The sequence below is a fragment of the Ammospiza nelsoni genome, chromosome 22 (genome assembly GCF_027579445.1).
Source record: "Ammospiza nelsoni isolate bAmmNel1 chromosome 22, bAmmNel1.pri, whole genome shotgun sequence".
Taxonomy (NCBI): domain Eukaryota; kingdom Metazoa; phylum Chordata; class Aves; order Passeriformes; family Passerellidae; genus Ammospiza; species Ammospiza nelsoni.
In genome coordinates, this window is record NC_080654.1 from 7,121,672 (window position 1) to 7,137,957 (window position 16,286).

The following is a 16,286-nucleotide window of genomic DNA, read 5'->3' on the forward strand; positions in this document are numbered from 1 at the left end:
TTTTAATCAATACCCCTGTAATTCCTAACCCTATGTCTCACAGTCATATGAAAGTAACACAGCTGTTCTTCACAAAATCCTTTTTCTGAGGAATTAAAAGCAAAGTTTTTTTAATATTTTATTGAAGCAAGTAATCTGCAGGTACAAATAAAAATGTACTTTTACATGAGCACTTCAAAATAATAAAATACAGGCAGTTGAGCAGAGACAACTGTTTGCAAGAGGTCAGAAGTGAAACCAGACCTTTGCAAGTATTTGTTCTTATCCCATAAATATTCTCTAGAAACTGGACACATTAAAATTATATTTTAGCACCAGTACAGTATGGTAACTTCACAGAATACCCAAAACCAAGCTAAATAGATTTTTCAAGACATTTTGGTATTTGAAAATGTTCTGTGTCATCTATATGCAAGGACATAATTTTAATGAGACTGCTATTATGTTGCCACAATTATTTCAGCCTGAGGAATAATTTCTTTAAGGCTGTGATTTATCAGAGGTTTTAGAGCTGCAATTTAACCAGGAGTATGCTAACCACAGATAGATCCCAGACTGCATGTTATAGGCTTCATATTGATCTTTGAATAGCAGATTATGAGACACACTTGGTTTGGTGCATGTTGCCATTTAGAGAATCCTAGTATTAAATACTACTACTGTTAATACCTAGTATTAAATACTAGGGTATTTAATACTAATACTAAATTTAATTAAATTCAAAAATAATTAAATAATTTATTATTAATTTAATATTCAATATATATTCAATATTTAGTATTTAATACAAAATAACTAAGAAATTAATACTAGTTAATGTGAATTACTAACACTAATTAAATACTAATACTACTAATTCCCTAGTATTAAATACTTACTAGTAATAAATACCTAGTATGAAATACTACTGTCACACTATGCTTGTGTAGCTGTGGACATCATCAGGCCCTAAAAAAATATGAAATTTCTTCTCATATTAATTTATGCATTAAAAACTGTAAAGTTTCTCATTTTTGTATATAGAGAAAAGTACCATTAATTTATATACTAATTGATTTCAAAATAAGAATATGTCTACTATATACAATATTTTAGAATATAGGAAATTATCAATGTGATTAGATAGGGTTTGGAAATATAAACATAACTTTTCTTTATATAAACTAAATAATAAAAGCCTTGAAAATGTAAGAGATAACCTATATGAAGGAAATAAAAATAGTGTGTGTTTACCACTCTGTCCTGCTCACTGCCCCTGACGTTCTCATTCTGGCTCAGGGTCCTCCTCCCTGACACCCTCTCCCTGTTGCTCTGTCCTTTTATCTGTCTGTCCTTCTTTTCTGCTCTGCCCTTTTGCCTGTCCTCCATGCCCCTTTCATGATCCCTCTTTTTTATTCTCTGTTGCTCTGTCCTGCTCTCTGTACCATTGTTTCTTACTGTATCTTTCTGTCCTGTTCCCTGCCCCTATTATTTTTAATCTCTCTGTTGTGCTGCCCATTCATTTTATTTTCTTAATCTCCATCCTGGCAGCCTGTCCTCATTTTCCTTTCTCTGGCCTGCTCCCACTCCCTCTTTCTGCCTTTCCTGCTCCCTCCTGTGCTTCCAGGCACAATTCCACAGGCGGGGCAGGTGGTGCTGCCTTCATGTGAGCTGGTTTGGTGGTGGACTTGGCAGTGCTGAGTTAATGCTTGGACTTGGATCATCTCAGAGGTCTTCCTCAACCTAAATGGTTCTGTGGTTCTTTATCTCATTCCTACTCCCTTCCCTTCCCTTTCACTGCTGTTCCTCTCTCCTTTTTCTTGTCCTTGTCTTTTCTACCTTTCTCTGTCTCATTCCCAGCCTTGTGATTTCTCACTGCACCTTCTTATCCAGCTGGCATCCCCCTTCCCTTCCCTTCCCTTCCCTTCCCTTCCCTTCCCTTCCCTTCCCTTCCCTTCCCTTCCCTTCCCTTCCCTTCCCTTCCCTTCCCTTCCCTTCCCTTCCCTTCCCTTCCCTTCCCTTCCCTTCCCTTCCCTTCCCTTCCCTTCCCTTCCCTTCCCTTCCCTTCCCTTCCCTTCCCTTCCCTTCCCTTCCCTTCCCTTCCCTTCCCTTCCCTTCCCTTCCCTTCCCTTCCCTTCCCTTCCCTTCCCTTCCCTTCCCTTCCCTTCCCTTCCCTTCCCTTCCCTTCCTCTCTCTCCTTCTCCTTCTCCTTCTCCTTCTCCTTCTCCTTCTCCTTCTCCTTCTCCTTCTCCTTCTCCTTCTCCTTCTCCTTCTCCTTCTCCTTCTCCTTCTCCTTCTCCTTCTCCTTCTCCTTCTCCTTCTCCTTCTCCTTCTCCTTCTCCTTCTCCTTCTCCTTCTCCTTCTCCTTCTCCTTCTCCTTCTCCTTCTCCTTCTCCTTTGTCCCAGTTGCAGTGTCCCCAGGTGACAGAGCAGCAGGAACTTCTCCCGTGTGACAGAATTAATCCTTCCTGGCAGCCTTTGCCCAGCAGAGATGGGTGATCCCAGCCCCTGCTGGCCCCAGTGGCATCTCTAGTGCTGCCCTCACAGTTCAGACAGGGGTTTTATGTCTCTGGGTCACACCACTGGTTTTGTCTGTGCACAGCGTGTTTGTCTGTGGGTGTTTGTCTCAAATTCTGCGCAAAAAATAATAAAAGTGGTAACTTTTCTTATCTCTTTATATATATGCAGAAAAAAAAAAGTATAAAAATTGATTTCCAGGTACAATCCTGTTAAAAACAAGAGCAGGCTCCTGGTACTAAAGTGATTTCAGCATTTATTATAAGAAAAAGAAAGGCCCAAAGCAAGGGGGCCCGGGCCAAGCAGGAGCATTCCCATGGAGGATGGAGCAGCACTGGTGCTGGGGCTGCTCAGCAGTGATGTGCCCGATGCTCCAGGGGAACAGCACAGCTTCCCTGGGTCAGATGCCCCTTTTTATCCTGTTTTTAGTCCCTTTGGATTGGTTTATTTTTATATCCTTCATTTGCATGAGGGTTTAAGGTGCTTGGTTGGCCATGACAGTTCTGTCCAGGCTGGCTCGTGGTGCACTTTACTGAGGTGTGTTATGGTACATTAAGTACTGGATTTCCTATAATTACCATTTTAACTCCTTTTACAATAGAACAACCGAACTAACAGTACATACTTAACAACCTATCAAAGTTTCTAACCTATTTTTAACAATCCTGTATCTGCCGTTTTATATGACGGATCTCAGAGCATAAGGCATTCTGAACACGGATAGACTTAAGATTTGAAAATACAAATATAACCTTTGTATATATGAATGAAACACTAAAGGGACTGAAAAAGGAGAAAAGATGACTTCTATGAAGGCAACAGAAGCAGCTCTGTGTGCTCAGAAGTTTTTTGTGCATCACCAGCTCTGGGATCTCGGCTGGGCCTGGAGCGCGGCCGCCTGCGCCGGGCGCGGGCCATTGCGCATGCGCGGCGCGTTCGACGGTTGGGGGGCGCCACCTGCAGGCCAAAATCCGTATTGCCGCAAGGCCGGCGCGCATGCGCACTGCCTCAAACGGCTCTCTGGCCCCACCCGCAGATCAAAAGCGGCACAGCAACTCCGAAACGCGCGCACGCGCAGTGACTCGTCGGGCCGCCGCCGTGGCGCTTTCCGTGCCTGCCGCCGCCTCTCCCCGGGGAGCACCAGGCGCGGGTTCCGGCTGTGGTGGCAGTGTCGGGCGAGGATTGCAGGGAGCCCACGGAGCCGCGGTTGCAAGGTGGCATTGGGCTGCGGCTGCCAGAAGTCACGTGAAAAGTCACTCAGGATGGAACTGGCGTCATTCCACTCTCAAAATGGCGACCCCGAGACCAATCACATGTCACAGCACTCAAGATGGCGGATCAGAAAAGAAAAAAACCAAACCAAAGTCCTCGCGGCGCCACACTCAAGATGGTGACAGTGTACAGGAAATGACGCCACACCACTCTCAGGATGGCGGCCCGGGCGGCCGAACCAAGCCGTCCTTCCCAAGATGGCGGGAAGGCTTGCTCTTCGGGGAGGCGAAAGAATCGCGGTAGAACCTGCCTCCTCAGAAAGGAGCCTCTCTCCTCAGAAAGGAGCTTCTCTCCTCAGAAAGGAGCCTGTCTCCTCAGAAGGGACCCTCTCAGAAAGGAGCCTCTCTCCTCAGAAAGGAGCCTGTTTCCTCAGAAGGGAGCATCTCTCCTCAGAAGGGAGTTTCTCTCCTCAGAAGGGAGTTTCTCTCCTCAGAAAGGACCCTCTCTCCTCAGAAAGGAGCCTGTCTCCTCAGAAAGGCGTCTTTTCCCTTGAACCTAGCCCCGACCCCATCTTGGAGCGCAGTCTTGCTGCTGTGCTTCCCGACCTGGGGCTAAGGGCGATGGCTCAGCCAGTGGCAGGGGGTGACACGCCGTGACAGGCAGTGGCAGGGCCACAGCCCTGCTGCTCGGTGGTGTGGCCTGCAGGCCAAAGGCGAATGGGATTTATCCTGGGCACAGCGATCCATTTCTAACGGGAGCAGAAATGGAACAGACCGAGGCTTGCAAGAAACAAGGGTTCTGCAGACAGAGTGATGGGAATGGAGAGCGATGTCGAGGCAACAAGATAATGCTTGAGCTATGCAAAAAGCTGTAGCTATGCAGAAAGAAGTTATTTTGTAACAGGTCTATAAAACATGTCCACTTTCCTGTGAAAATTTAAACAGTTTAATAAAGGATAATAGGAAACAAAGACTGTAAAAGCAAAGATTATGGCCAGGTGCATCTTGTCACTCAGCCAAGAGCACACCTTCACCTTTAGGGATACCCCTTAAATACCTTTTCTAATCCATCAGCCTGTTGCATATTCATAGACCCTTATGCATGTTCATAAACTAGTTTACATATTCCAGGACCTCTTTTACCTGGCCTCTCCTTGGGTCTGCTTTTTTAGAGCTTGCGTGTTTCCTGGCTGTGGTTTTGGTCTCTTTATCATTTCCAGTTTAGGCCTTGGTCCGCACTGTCTTCAGATGGCAGATGCTGACAGTTGGCATATCAATAGCAGGGTTCTCATTACATGTTTGCTGGATGTTATCCTGACCACAGACAGTTCACTCAGAACTATGTCAGCTACCACTACTACTATGTCTAAGTTTTTGTTAATAGCAGAAATAAAAGCAAAGTTATTTTAACATTATGCATATAACATTCCTCCTAATATTTGCAAAAAGCTGACAACATGATATGTATTTATAACAATGGGTATGTGAATGAAGCACTTTTAGAAATCAGCAAATTTAGCAGAACAAGCTAATTACAAAAAGCTAACCACTGGCCATCTGAACAGACAATCTTATAGAGCATGTATAGAAACAGAGGTGAAAAGTTCAAGCCCAAGGAAGACTTCTGAGCCTTCATCAAAAACAACGACAGAAGGCTGACAACCATCTCGTGCAGAAACTGCTCATGTGCTGCAAGGACTTACATAATATTCATGTGATCAGAAAATATGTTACATCATGAAGGTTAGGAAAGTATAATGTGCACATAAGTAAAAAAGTATAAAAGCTAGTGCTGTGCGAAGAACGGAGGAGTGAGTTTGTGGTGGAGCCATCCCTGTCACTCCCAGTGTCCAGTAAACAAATACCTGCTCTGTAGGCCTCCTCTGGGCTACTGTGTTCTTGCCTAGATTTTGGGCATCAAGGGCCCACAAGAGAATGTTGGCTGGCAAGTCTCCTGATGTGCCTGATCCAATGCTGTGCTGTCTCCCAGTGACCTCATTCTGATTTAAACCATCTTGGAATGTGCTGGAAGTACAGCTTGGACTATAAAAGGCACGTGGGAAACTGTGTGTTCCCAAGGCACTGCTTTAGGGGCGTGCAGCTTCTGAATGACATAAATACTTCAGACTACCAGAGACTTGCTGGGCTGTGGCTCTGGGGCAGGCGTGTCAGACAAATGGCATTGTCAGTGCCTCTTTACTAGTTGCTTTTCTTGGGGCTGCCAAGATCAGGATGAAGTGGTGTTCATGCCCCACTTGCAAGCCACAGAGTGGTGTAACTGGGTGTGTTTTTCCTGCTTTATGTGCCCTCTTAATGATGCCCTGAGGTGCTCTGGGTCATGGCAGTATAATCTATGTGTGTCATAGATACATATTATAATACTGGCTTTTTGCAAATATTAAAATGGATTTTATAGGTATGGTGTTAAAATACCTTTGCTATAAAGATATAATTTTTATTTCTGTTGTTAATTAAGCTTAGACATAGTAGTGAAATAGCTATGCTTGTGTTAAAATACCTGCTTGGATGGGATAACATCCAATGCACACAGGATGAGGACACCTGTACAGATCTGCCAACTATCAGCACTCACTGTCTGAAGACAGTGTGGACCAAGGCCTAAACTGGAAGTGAGAAGGAGAAGAAGCCAAAACCACAGCCAAGACACACACATGATCTAAAAGTGCAGACCCAAGGAAAGGCCATGTAAAAGAGGTCCTGGAATATGTAAACTAGTTTATGCATATGCATAAGGGTCTATATGCAACAGGCTGATGTAAGGGAACAGGTATTTAAGGGGTATCCCTGAAGGTGAAGGTGTGCTCTTGGCTGAGTGCTAAGATGCACCTGGCCATAATAACCTTTACTCTGTGGTCCTTGTCTCCTATTGTCCTTTATTAAACTTTTTAAATTTTCACAGGAGAGTGAATGTGTTTTTCACAATGTGTAACTGCTTCTCATGCCTGTCTGGATGGCTGGGTCAGTCCCTGAATGCCCCATGGAATCCCTGAGGTTGGAAAAGCCCTTTGAGACCATCACATCCAGCTGCTGCCCCAGCACAGGCGAGGCCACCCCTGAATGTCCCCAAGTGCCACTTCAGGAACCACCTGCTGAGTGACACGGATTGGTGTGGGGGCTGCAGGCACTGGCAGTGTCATTGCTCGCTGGCACTGGGGCTGGGGGTCCCAGGGGGGCTCCCAAACCCTTCCCACAGCATGGCTGGGGTGCAGGAGAGTGTGCAGGGGGAGCAGCCCAAAGCCAGGCTTGGGAGAGTTACCCTGCAGCTCAGGGAGCCTGTGCCTGAAGCACCTTTAACTGCAGTGTGCTTGGCACCTTTAACTGCAGTGTGCTTGGCACCTTTTTGTAGGTGCAGATTTTATGCACTTGGAAGCAGATTTTGGGAGCTGCTCTGGGCCTCACCACCCTCACAGGGAGGAATTTCCTCCCAATATCCCATCTAAATTTACATTCCTTCAGCTGAAGACATTCCCCCTTGTCCAAAGTGCCATGGCCTGTTGCTGCTGCAGTATTTGCTTTTTATGTTATTATATTGCATTTATCTATTGTCCAGTATAAGGGACAATTTAGGAATAAATTCTCCCTGTCCTCTTGTCCTCTTGCCTTCAAATGTTCCCATCCTAATGAATTCAGCTTTGATTTAATTCCTTCAGCCAGTTTTAGCACAAGCTAATTTTACTTAGAGCAGAGGTACCTTCAAGGGACTTCAAAATAATAAAACAGGAGTGGAAAGGGGTGTCCAAATGCTTTGGCAGGTGGCTTTGCTCTCCTGGCATCTGACTGAATCCCTCCTTCCTCCCAGACAGGCCTGGCTGCTGAGGACAACCTTTGTGAGATCTGTGCCAATGCTGCCTGCACCATCTGCTTCTGAGAAGGTGGGAAAACCCACGCAAGGCACGTCCAGCTGGGAAGTTTGTGCATTTCTATAGCAGGATCATGTACTTGCACCCATCAGTTTTTCTGGGCTCCATCTCCTACTGCAGCCAAACTGCAGCTGCCAGCTCATGGGGACATTCCTGCAGTCCTGAGCACCTGGGTCAGGTGCCACCAGCAGAGCAGATCTGCCAGCAAGGAGGCTGGGACTCCTCTGAGAGGTTCCAGTGCTGCAGGAGGTAGGTGACACTGGAATGGAAATGCCCTGGGTTTCATTTCCCACTATTTTGCCTGGGTTTGAACACACTGGGTGAAACTCAGTACCTCCTGCAGCCTTTTAGTAGGCAATATTAATACCTAATATTTAATATCTAATAATTAATATTTAATATTTAATGTCTAGCAATTAAGAATTAATATTTAATACCGGTCTGTGATTTGGCCTCCCATACATACAAAAGCAGCACCAGGTTATCCCCTTTTTCAGCCCTCATTCCCAGTGGGTTGGATTCCTTTCCCCTCCACCTGTCTGCAGGTGGCACCTCTGAGTTTGCAGCAGAACTGCAGCAAGTAACTCAAGATGAATTCCTGATGTTCAGGGACACTTTGACAGCCAGAAACCAGCCTGTTCCTTGTACTGATTAGGGAATGGATGTAGTGGAGCAAAGGAAGTCTTCCCTCATTGTGCATTGAGATTCTTTAAACTCTCTTTAGGAGGAAGGAATTCCAAACTGCAGTGCTGGGATCATGTTGAAATGAAAGCATTGCCTATTTTTTTTATTTTTTGGTGGCAAGAATATGAAGAAAGAATCTGCACATGTTTACATACTGGATAGGAAATAAAAGCTAGGAATAATGTGGATTTTTTTTTATGTTATTGCTGGGTTTTGTGGTAGATTTGGTTTTAGGATACTCTTCTTGCTTACTTGCTTTTTGCTCATATAAGCTATTTCATGTCTGGGGCTTCCTTGAATAAAAGATATCATTTAATAGTGTCCTGAACTAAAACCAGTTTTTGGTCACAGAATCCCAGAATTACTGAGGCTGGAAAAGCCCCTCAGGAACATCGAGTTCACCCTCTGTCTGATTCCCACTTTGTCCCCAGCCCAGAGCACTGAGTGCCACCTCCAGGTGTTCCTTGGACACCTCCAGGGATGGGCACTCCAAACCTCCCTGAGCAGTTCCAAGCCCTGAGCACCCTTTCCACGGGAAAATTCCTCCTGATATCCACCCTGAGCTCCCCTGGCCCAGCCTGAGGCCGTTCCCTCTCCTCCTGTCCCTGTTCCCTGGAGCACAGCCCGACCCCTGGGCTGTCCCCTCCTGTCAGGAGCTGTGCAGAGCCACAAGGGCCCCCTGAGCCTCCTTTGCTCCAGGCTCAGCCCCTTCCCAGCTCCCTGTAAGGAACACAAGTCTGTATCAGAGATTTTAAGTTTTCCCCTCCTACTTGTAACTCTTGAAATATTATCTTCATCTGAGGCCCTCAACTCAGCAACCAAGTTCTACAAGGCTGCCAATGCTCCAAATCTGCACCCTTATCCCAGGACTCTGGTGCCTAAATCCAGAACTGATGTTAGAAAAGTAACATTAAATGTGTAAACCCCTATTTCACTTGACAGGACAGCTGTGAGGGTGTAGAAGGGGATTCCTTGCATGAGTCTGTTGACCACTCCAGCTGTCCTGGCCTTGGTTCTGAATTCTCTTCCAATGTCCTGGAATGCCCAGGTGTGCAGTTCCATAATCAGGTTTTAAGCACATACAGGCTGTGCTGACCCAGGACAGTTTTAGTGTAATTTTGGAGTTTGGGACTTGCCTGTGTTCATGCCCATACCTGTTATTCTGTACATTTCTGTTCCTTTAAGGGACTAACGTGGTTTTAATAGGGAAAAACCACAAAGAACACTAATGTATAATTTTCTGTGATGTCTTTTTAAATTATTTGGGAGAATTTGCTGAAATTTATAGGGTACTTCTGGTAGCACAACAGTGCCCCTACTGAGCAGCACAAATTTATCTGTACCTTTGCTCATGAGAACATGTGCAAACCAGTTCTGTTGATATGAGGTGATAACTCAGGGCTGCAGGAGAGAGATTGTACAGCTGGCAAGGGAGAAAAAGAAACTTTCTGCTCTCCTGCTGCTGTGTACTAAAACTGCCCCATTCCTGGGTACAGCAGTGAGGTGTGGTGGGGAATTAAAAGGAGATTTAGGAGATTTAGATTTCTGTCAGTTTCTCTGGGTCTGAATTGAAGGCACTTGAGACAGTAGTTCCTGTCAGACTCGGGTGTTTATTATTTCTTATCAGTAAAACAGTCTCACAGCCATGAGTTCAGCAGCAAGGCACAAATGGCTAATTATCTATTGTTGCAAGGTCTTTTAAGACTAAGCTGCTAATTAAGAACTGACACTTGGATTATTTTCCCCTTTTAACCCAATAACTGATCCCACAGAGCCCCCAATGCAGACTTTTCTGCCCAATTACAAAATGCCACCCAAACCCACGGAGAAGGAGGAAGAAGAAGCATGAAGAAGAAACCCAGGACAACACCCTGGGCCCTCTATCTTGCCTCCATCCACAACATACTAAAAATCCCAAAACCTCAATTTCTCACCCAGTGATACACCCACACTACTCCCTATAGTCTATTTCACACTTTTGTGGATTCCAGTCTATCTCGAAGTCTGGGAAACTTTCTCCCTGAATGAGGGTCACAGTCAGTGCTCCCCTAGGGGTCAGGACACCCCAGAGCAGACACAGAAATATTCCCAGTGCCCTGGGTTTCCACAGACTTCCAAAGAAAACAATGGCTTAGAGATTTCAAAGGCTTTTTGTGATCATGGTGGCAAATATTAATTTTTGGAACAAAGCCTTTTGCTCTTCTGATGAAGAGCTTGAACTTTTTACAAGAGCAGGTGGTGACAGGGTGAGGGGGGATGACTTCAGCAATTTAGAGTGGATCTTTGGAGGAAATTCTGGAGTAGAAGCACTGAGCAGAGGTAGGAGCAAGAGGCTGTCCAAGAGGACAGCAGCCACAGCTGGCAGCTCTGCCCAAAGCTGCTCTTCCTTGGGTGATCCTGCCCATGAAATGTGTGTGGGAATTACACAAGTTACTTCAGCCAGGACAAGAGAACTCCCTGACACAGGGGGAAGTATGCACAGAGGGAAAGCTGATTGATAAGAAGGGGGATTTTATGTCAGGGGTGTAACAAAATGGTAGGTGGGTAGATTCAGAGTTTTAGACACCATTTCCTTTCAGAGTGTGTGATTAAATAATGAGCAGCTTGGAAGGGAGATTGAACACCTGCTGATTAAATATTGCCTGAATTATCTTTCTTAACATCCACATCCTTTAACCACACATGAATTCCTCCTTAACACATGCACAGCTTTCTCTAGCACATGGCAAATCCCAGTTCACACTGGGCACATGCAGAGGGTGTTTTTAGCCTTTATAATCTATGGATTCTTTCTGAATCATTCCCTCTTTCCTTCTGACCCATAGGAACAGCAGTGTGGTCTATACTGCCCTGACACCTCCAGGCCTGAACCTCAGCAGAAATAACACTCCTTTATTACCAACTCCCAACACTGGAGTTTTTCCCCAGCCGTTGAGCACTGAGATGACAAATTCCATCAGTTCTGTAATTCCAAGACCTTCTTGAAATGCTGGATAATGCAGAGACTGACAGCTCTTCCCTCTGTCCAGCACTGGACACTTCCAGCCCCTGATTCCCCTTGTCCCTTTGTGTCATTCTGTGTTTTGATGTCCACAGTCATCAGGAAGGTGGGATTTCCCCTTTTCTCACTTATTTTGGATGCACAGACTTTTGTGCCTGTTCTCCCTTAAATTTGCCTCATCTTTCCCCCCAGATTTCTCTTCCCTTTCTCCTCACTCTGCTAAGCTCTTCCTAATTTCTGCCTCATCCAGGCCTTGCCTGATGCATCCTTGTATTCAGTTATTGTCTGCCAGTTCTGGTCCTTCCTACTGTGACCACTCCCAGATTCTTTCCTTTAATTTTGGAGTTTGGGCTGCCTTTTCTTCCCCTCCTTAATTCTATAATGTGGCTCTTTCCCCAGCTTTCATTATTCTTTCATTCCTGCCCAATGACTCTCTTGGTCCTTTTGGGATTTCCATGCCCATATCTCCCTCTATTCTGCTGAAGCTCGAAATTCCCTGGACTGACAATTCTTTCTTAGTTTAAAAGTTATAATTTCTACATATTTCTCATATTTTGTGTTTTGACTTCCTCTTCTAGTCACCAGTGTTGTCAACCAACCAGCTTTAGATCCTTTTAAAATCCTAACTCCATAGTTTCTTTCCAATTCCCACCCACATTACCCTCTAGTCCCATTCCTGTATCCCTTCTATCCAGAAATTTTCTTTTTTGGTCATAGTCTTAATTTTCCCCCCTCTTTTTTTGTCTTTTTTGTTTTCCCTAGATTGAAAAATCCAGAATTTGAGGCAAGCAGGAGAAGAACTTGTTTTACCATCAAAAACATTTCCCTCCTTTAAAATGCTCAAAAATGTGGAGGCTCAAACCCATTTCTTCACAGAATCCTGGAGTGGTTGAGGTTGGAAGGGACACTGGGGGTGATCCTGTCCCACCTCTCTGTGACCTGAGTGCCCAGGGCTGTTTCCAGATGACTTTTGGATGTCTCCAGGGATGTAGACTCCACCACCTCTCTGAGCAGCCCATTTCAGTACTCACTCACTCACTCACTCACTCACTCACTCACTCACTCACTCACTCACTCACCCTTCTTTTTGTCTTTTTGTTCAATATCAGTAAATTTCTGACTTGCCCCCACATAGGAGACAGAAGAACAGAAGCTTTTGCTATTTCAAATGAAGCTTTTTTTATTATTTTCATTTTCAGGAAATTTCAGTGCTTTTCATGGAAAAAATGCAGCAGGATTAGAGGCCCTGTTAATGTGGTTGGTGTCACCCCTGGGTGGGGCTCTGCTCCCACCCCATGCAAATCCAGGGATCCTGGAGTGCTCAGCAAGCACTGAGCACACAAAGATGAGATTGTCCTTGGGGTAACATTTAACCAAAAGGTCAGGGAAGGTACCAGTGATTATGTGATTTGGTTTAAAAGCAATAAAAAGGCCATAAAAGCAACAGCAGAGCCAAGGAAAATCTGCATTAAATAATTTGCATCTCTGCCATGTTCTGATAAAAGCTATCATCACAGGATAGGGATATCTATTATGGGATTGGAATACTCTTAGATCTTTCCAGGATCTTAATTTTTTTAATTTTCCCATGAGTCTGAGAGACTAATCCTATGTTCTCCTCTGCCTGGGATATTTCACTGTCAAGGATATTCCACTCTATTTCACTAACCAGAATTAATGATAAAGGTATTTTATTGCTGTTTTCAGTCCTGTCATGATAAGACCCTGTTTGACCAGATCAGTAAATATTCTGCTTTGCTCTCCCAGTGGATGAGGTGACACAGTGAATCCCAATATTCCTGTTAGCATTCAGCTGCTTGAAATAGCAAATACCCTACAGTTTGGTGTGTCCCAGCAGGGGCCTGAAGTGTCACTCAGGTGATTTAGCCCAGGCAGTTTTGAGTTTTGGTAACTCATGATAGAAGTCCAACCCCTCTCCTGGGAGATACCTGGGGAAAAAACCTGGAAAATCCAATGCAGAGTGACTGAGGTGGTGAGGGGACTGTGGCACATCAGTGGAGGGAGATGAACTTCTTTAATCTGGGAAAGGGGAGAAGAAAAGGGTGAAGAGGACAACTGTGAGGGACAGGTTAATCATGGGAGGGTCTGGTTTTTCCAGATCCTTCAGAAAGGCACATCCAGTGACACTTCTCTGACACCTTCAAGGATCCATGTCTCAGTTTGCTTATGAACTGCTTGGTTATTAATACTTCTGGAAGATTTAAGAAAAAGTAAAAAGTTTGTACCAAGTATGGTGCGTATTTGTAGGTGAAAAAGAAATATTTATGATTATTCTGAACCTGCTGCGCAATCATTTTGCTAATTTCCCCCTGTCTGGTGTAATTTGCCTTTGTGTGCTCTAAAGCTGCTCCTTCTCTTTGATCTCTTGTTGACTCAGACCTTGATAGAGCTCTTGTGCTGGCTCTGAATGAGGTCAGCAGGAGCAGATGTGGCTGAGTGAGCACACAAAGGCACAGAGAACAACACGGAACTTGCAGGAATAACAAAGGCGCCACTCCAGCGATCCAACAGATTGATTTTGGGGAGGGTGGAAGGTCTGAACCCTCATAAGTCAACAGCAGAGATAACATCACAGAGAGCGGTGAATTCACAGAACATGACATGGAGAATTATCTTCTTTGTTCCAGGAAGAAAATAGATTGTGCCAGGGGACTGTCACATGGTAACTCTGGGCATCTCAGGTGTGTCATGTGGATGATGTGACCAAAACCTTGTTTGTCACTGCCAGTCAACAAAGGCCTCTGAGGGACATGAGGGACATGGGGATGTTCCATGGGCTGGAGCCCCTCTGCTCTGGAGCCAGGCTGGGAGAGCTGGGGGTGCTCACCTGGAGAGGAGAAGGCTCCAGGGAGAGCTCAAAGCCTCTTCCAGGGCCTAAAGGGGCTCCAGGAGAGCTGGAGAGGGACTGGGGACAGGGGATGTAAGGACAGGACACAGGGAATGGCTTCCACTGCCAGAGGGCAGGGATGGATGGGACATTGGGCAGGAATTGTTCCCTGTGAGGGTGGGCAGGCCCTGGCACAGGGTGCCCAGAGCAGCTGTGGCTGCCCCTGGATCCCTGGCAGTGCCCAAGGCCAGGCTGGATGGGGCTCAGAGCATCCTGGGACAGTGGAAGGTGTCCCTGCCATGGCAGGGGTGGAATGGGATGAGCTGTAAGATCCTTTGCACAATGCTCTCAGACACAGGGTGGGATTGCTGGGGGGTCTGTGCAGGACCAGGAGATGGCCTGGATGGTCCCTGTGTGTCCCTTCCAGCTCAGGATATTCCACTATTCTGTAGTCCAGGTGTGAAATTCATCGCCATGAGTCCAACAGAATTTTCTCTCTTCTCTCTCTCCCTGTGTAGAGATGTAGGAAACATTCTGAAGTTCATGGGAAGGCAAGTTCAGGATCCCTTTTGATTTACTGGAGGATGTTCAGGGGAGGAAGCAAAGGTGGGGAAATGGAGGGGTTGATGGAATTTGGAGAGAAACAAACACAGGGAAGAAAAATAAGGCCAAGGGGACAAGAGTGGCCAGTGCTGTGTAAAGAGCTTACTGGGTAGTGTGATTCTGATCCTGATCAGCCACTGTGACGTGGCTTCTCATTAACCTCCATTCCTAAATCCTTCCCTGGGTCAGGGACTGTTTATTCCCTCTGCAGGGAGGTCTGAGAGCCCCCTGGAGTGGGCCAGTGGCTGCAGGGCTGCTGTGCCAGGGGCTGGAGCTGTGTGGGTGTGTGGGGATGTGATCCCAGGGAGTGACCAGCTGGGTAAGAGCCCTGGGGGTCAGCAGTCTGCAGGTGTGTGAGGGTGTGAAAACCAGGGGATTTGGCTGCCAGAGGCTCAGAGGGCTCTGGCCAATTGTTGGAGAGGTCTTGGGTCTGGAGGGGTCAGTGGGGAAGATCCAGGAGCAGCTGCTGGGTTCATGTGCAGCTACTGGAGACACACACTCTGTGTTGCTGAGCCTGGTGGGCCTGTGGCAGCCTTGCCTCTGTTGGGGTCCCAGATTTGCAGCTCCCCATGAGAAGCAGCATCAGAAAAGAGCCCTCAGTTAAATTAGTCAGGGACTGTCTCTGAGAGTCACTTGTGGGGTTTGTGAGTACAGGATGGCAGGAGCTGGCTTGGAAAAGAGCCTGGGCAAATGAATGCAAATGAAACAGGAGCCCTGCCTCAAAGAGTTTATGGCAGGAATGATGTTTGTTCTCTGTGAAATAGGGGCAATTGCAGATCCTGGTTACTGAGACTGTGTCATTCAAAACCAACATAGGGCCAGGTACAAAACACTCTCCTTTGTGGTGAAGTTTTATGGGTGTACAGTCAGGTGGCATCCAGGTTATTGGGGCCTTCTCTCCCACCAGCCTTTCATCTTCTCCTTCATAAAAATAACAGATCCATTCCAGCAACACTCTGGCAGTTGGGCTGGGGAATGTTAATGTTTATTGCCTGATAAAGCTCTGCACAGGACTGTGACATACTCTCTGGGTGTTCCAGAAGCTGCGCTGCTGCCCCAGGTGGGTCACAGCAGTCCATGGACACCATCCCTCCCTGCTGTGGGAGGGCATGTCCCACACCTGGGTCACAGGGGTCTCTCCAGGACACAAGTCAGGGGAGGATCAGAAGAACCTCTAGCTAGAAGGAGTCTTGGGAGAGAGAAAATCCCTGGGTTGGTGACAGAGGCACCTAAGGCAGAGGAAAGTGAAAGAAGAGATTTGTACAGTGAGATTAAAGATTGGAGTGTGGAGAGGGGCAGCTCCAGTCTCTACTCTGTGACCAGGGACAGCTCCCAGGGAACGGCTGGAGCTCTGCCAGGGGGGTTTAGGCTGGAGATCAGGGCAAGGTTCTTCCCCCAGAGGGTGCAGGCACTGCCCAGGCTCCCCAGGGAATGGGCACGGCCCCAAGGCTGCCAGAGCTCCAGGAGTGTTTGGACACTGCTCTCAGGCACAGGATGGGATTGTTGGGGTGTCTGTGCAGGGCCAGGAGTGGGATTGGATGGTCCTGGTGGGTCCCTTCCAG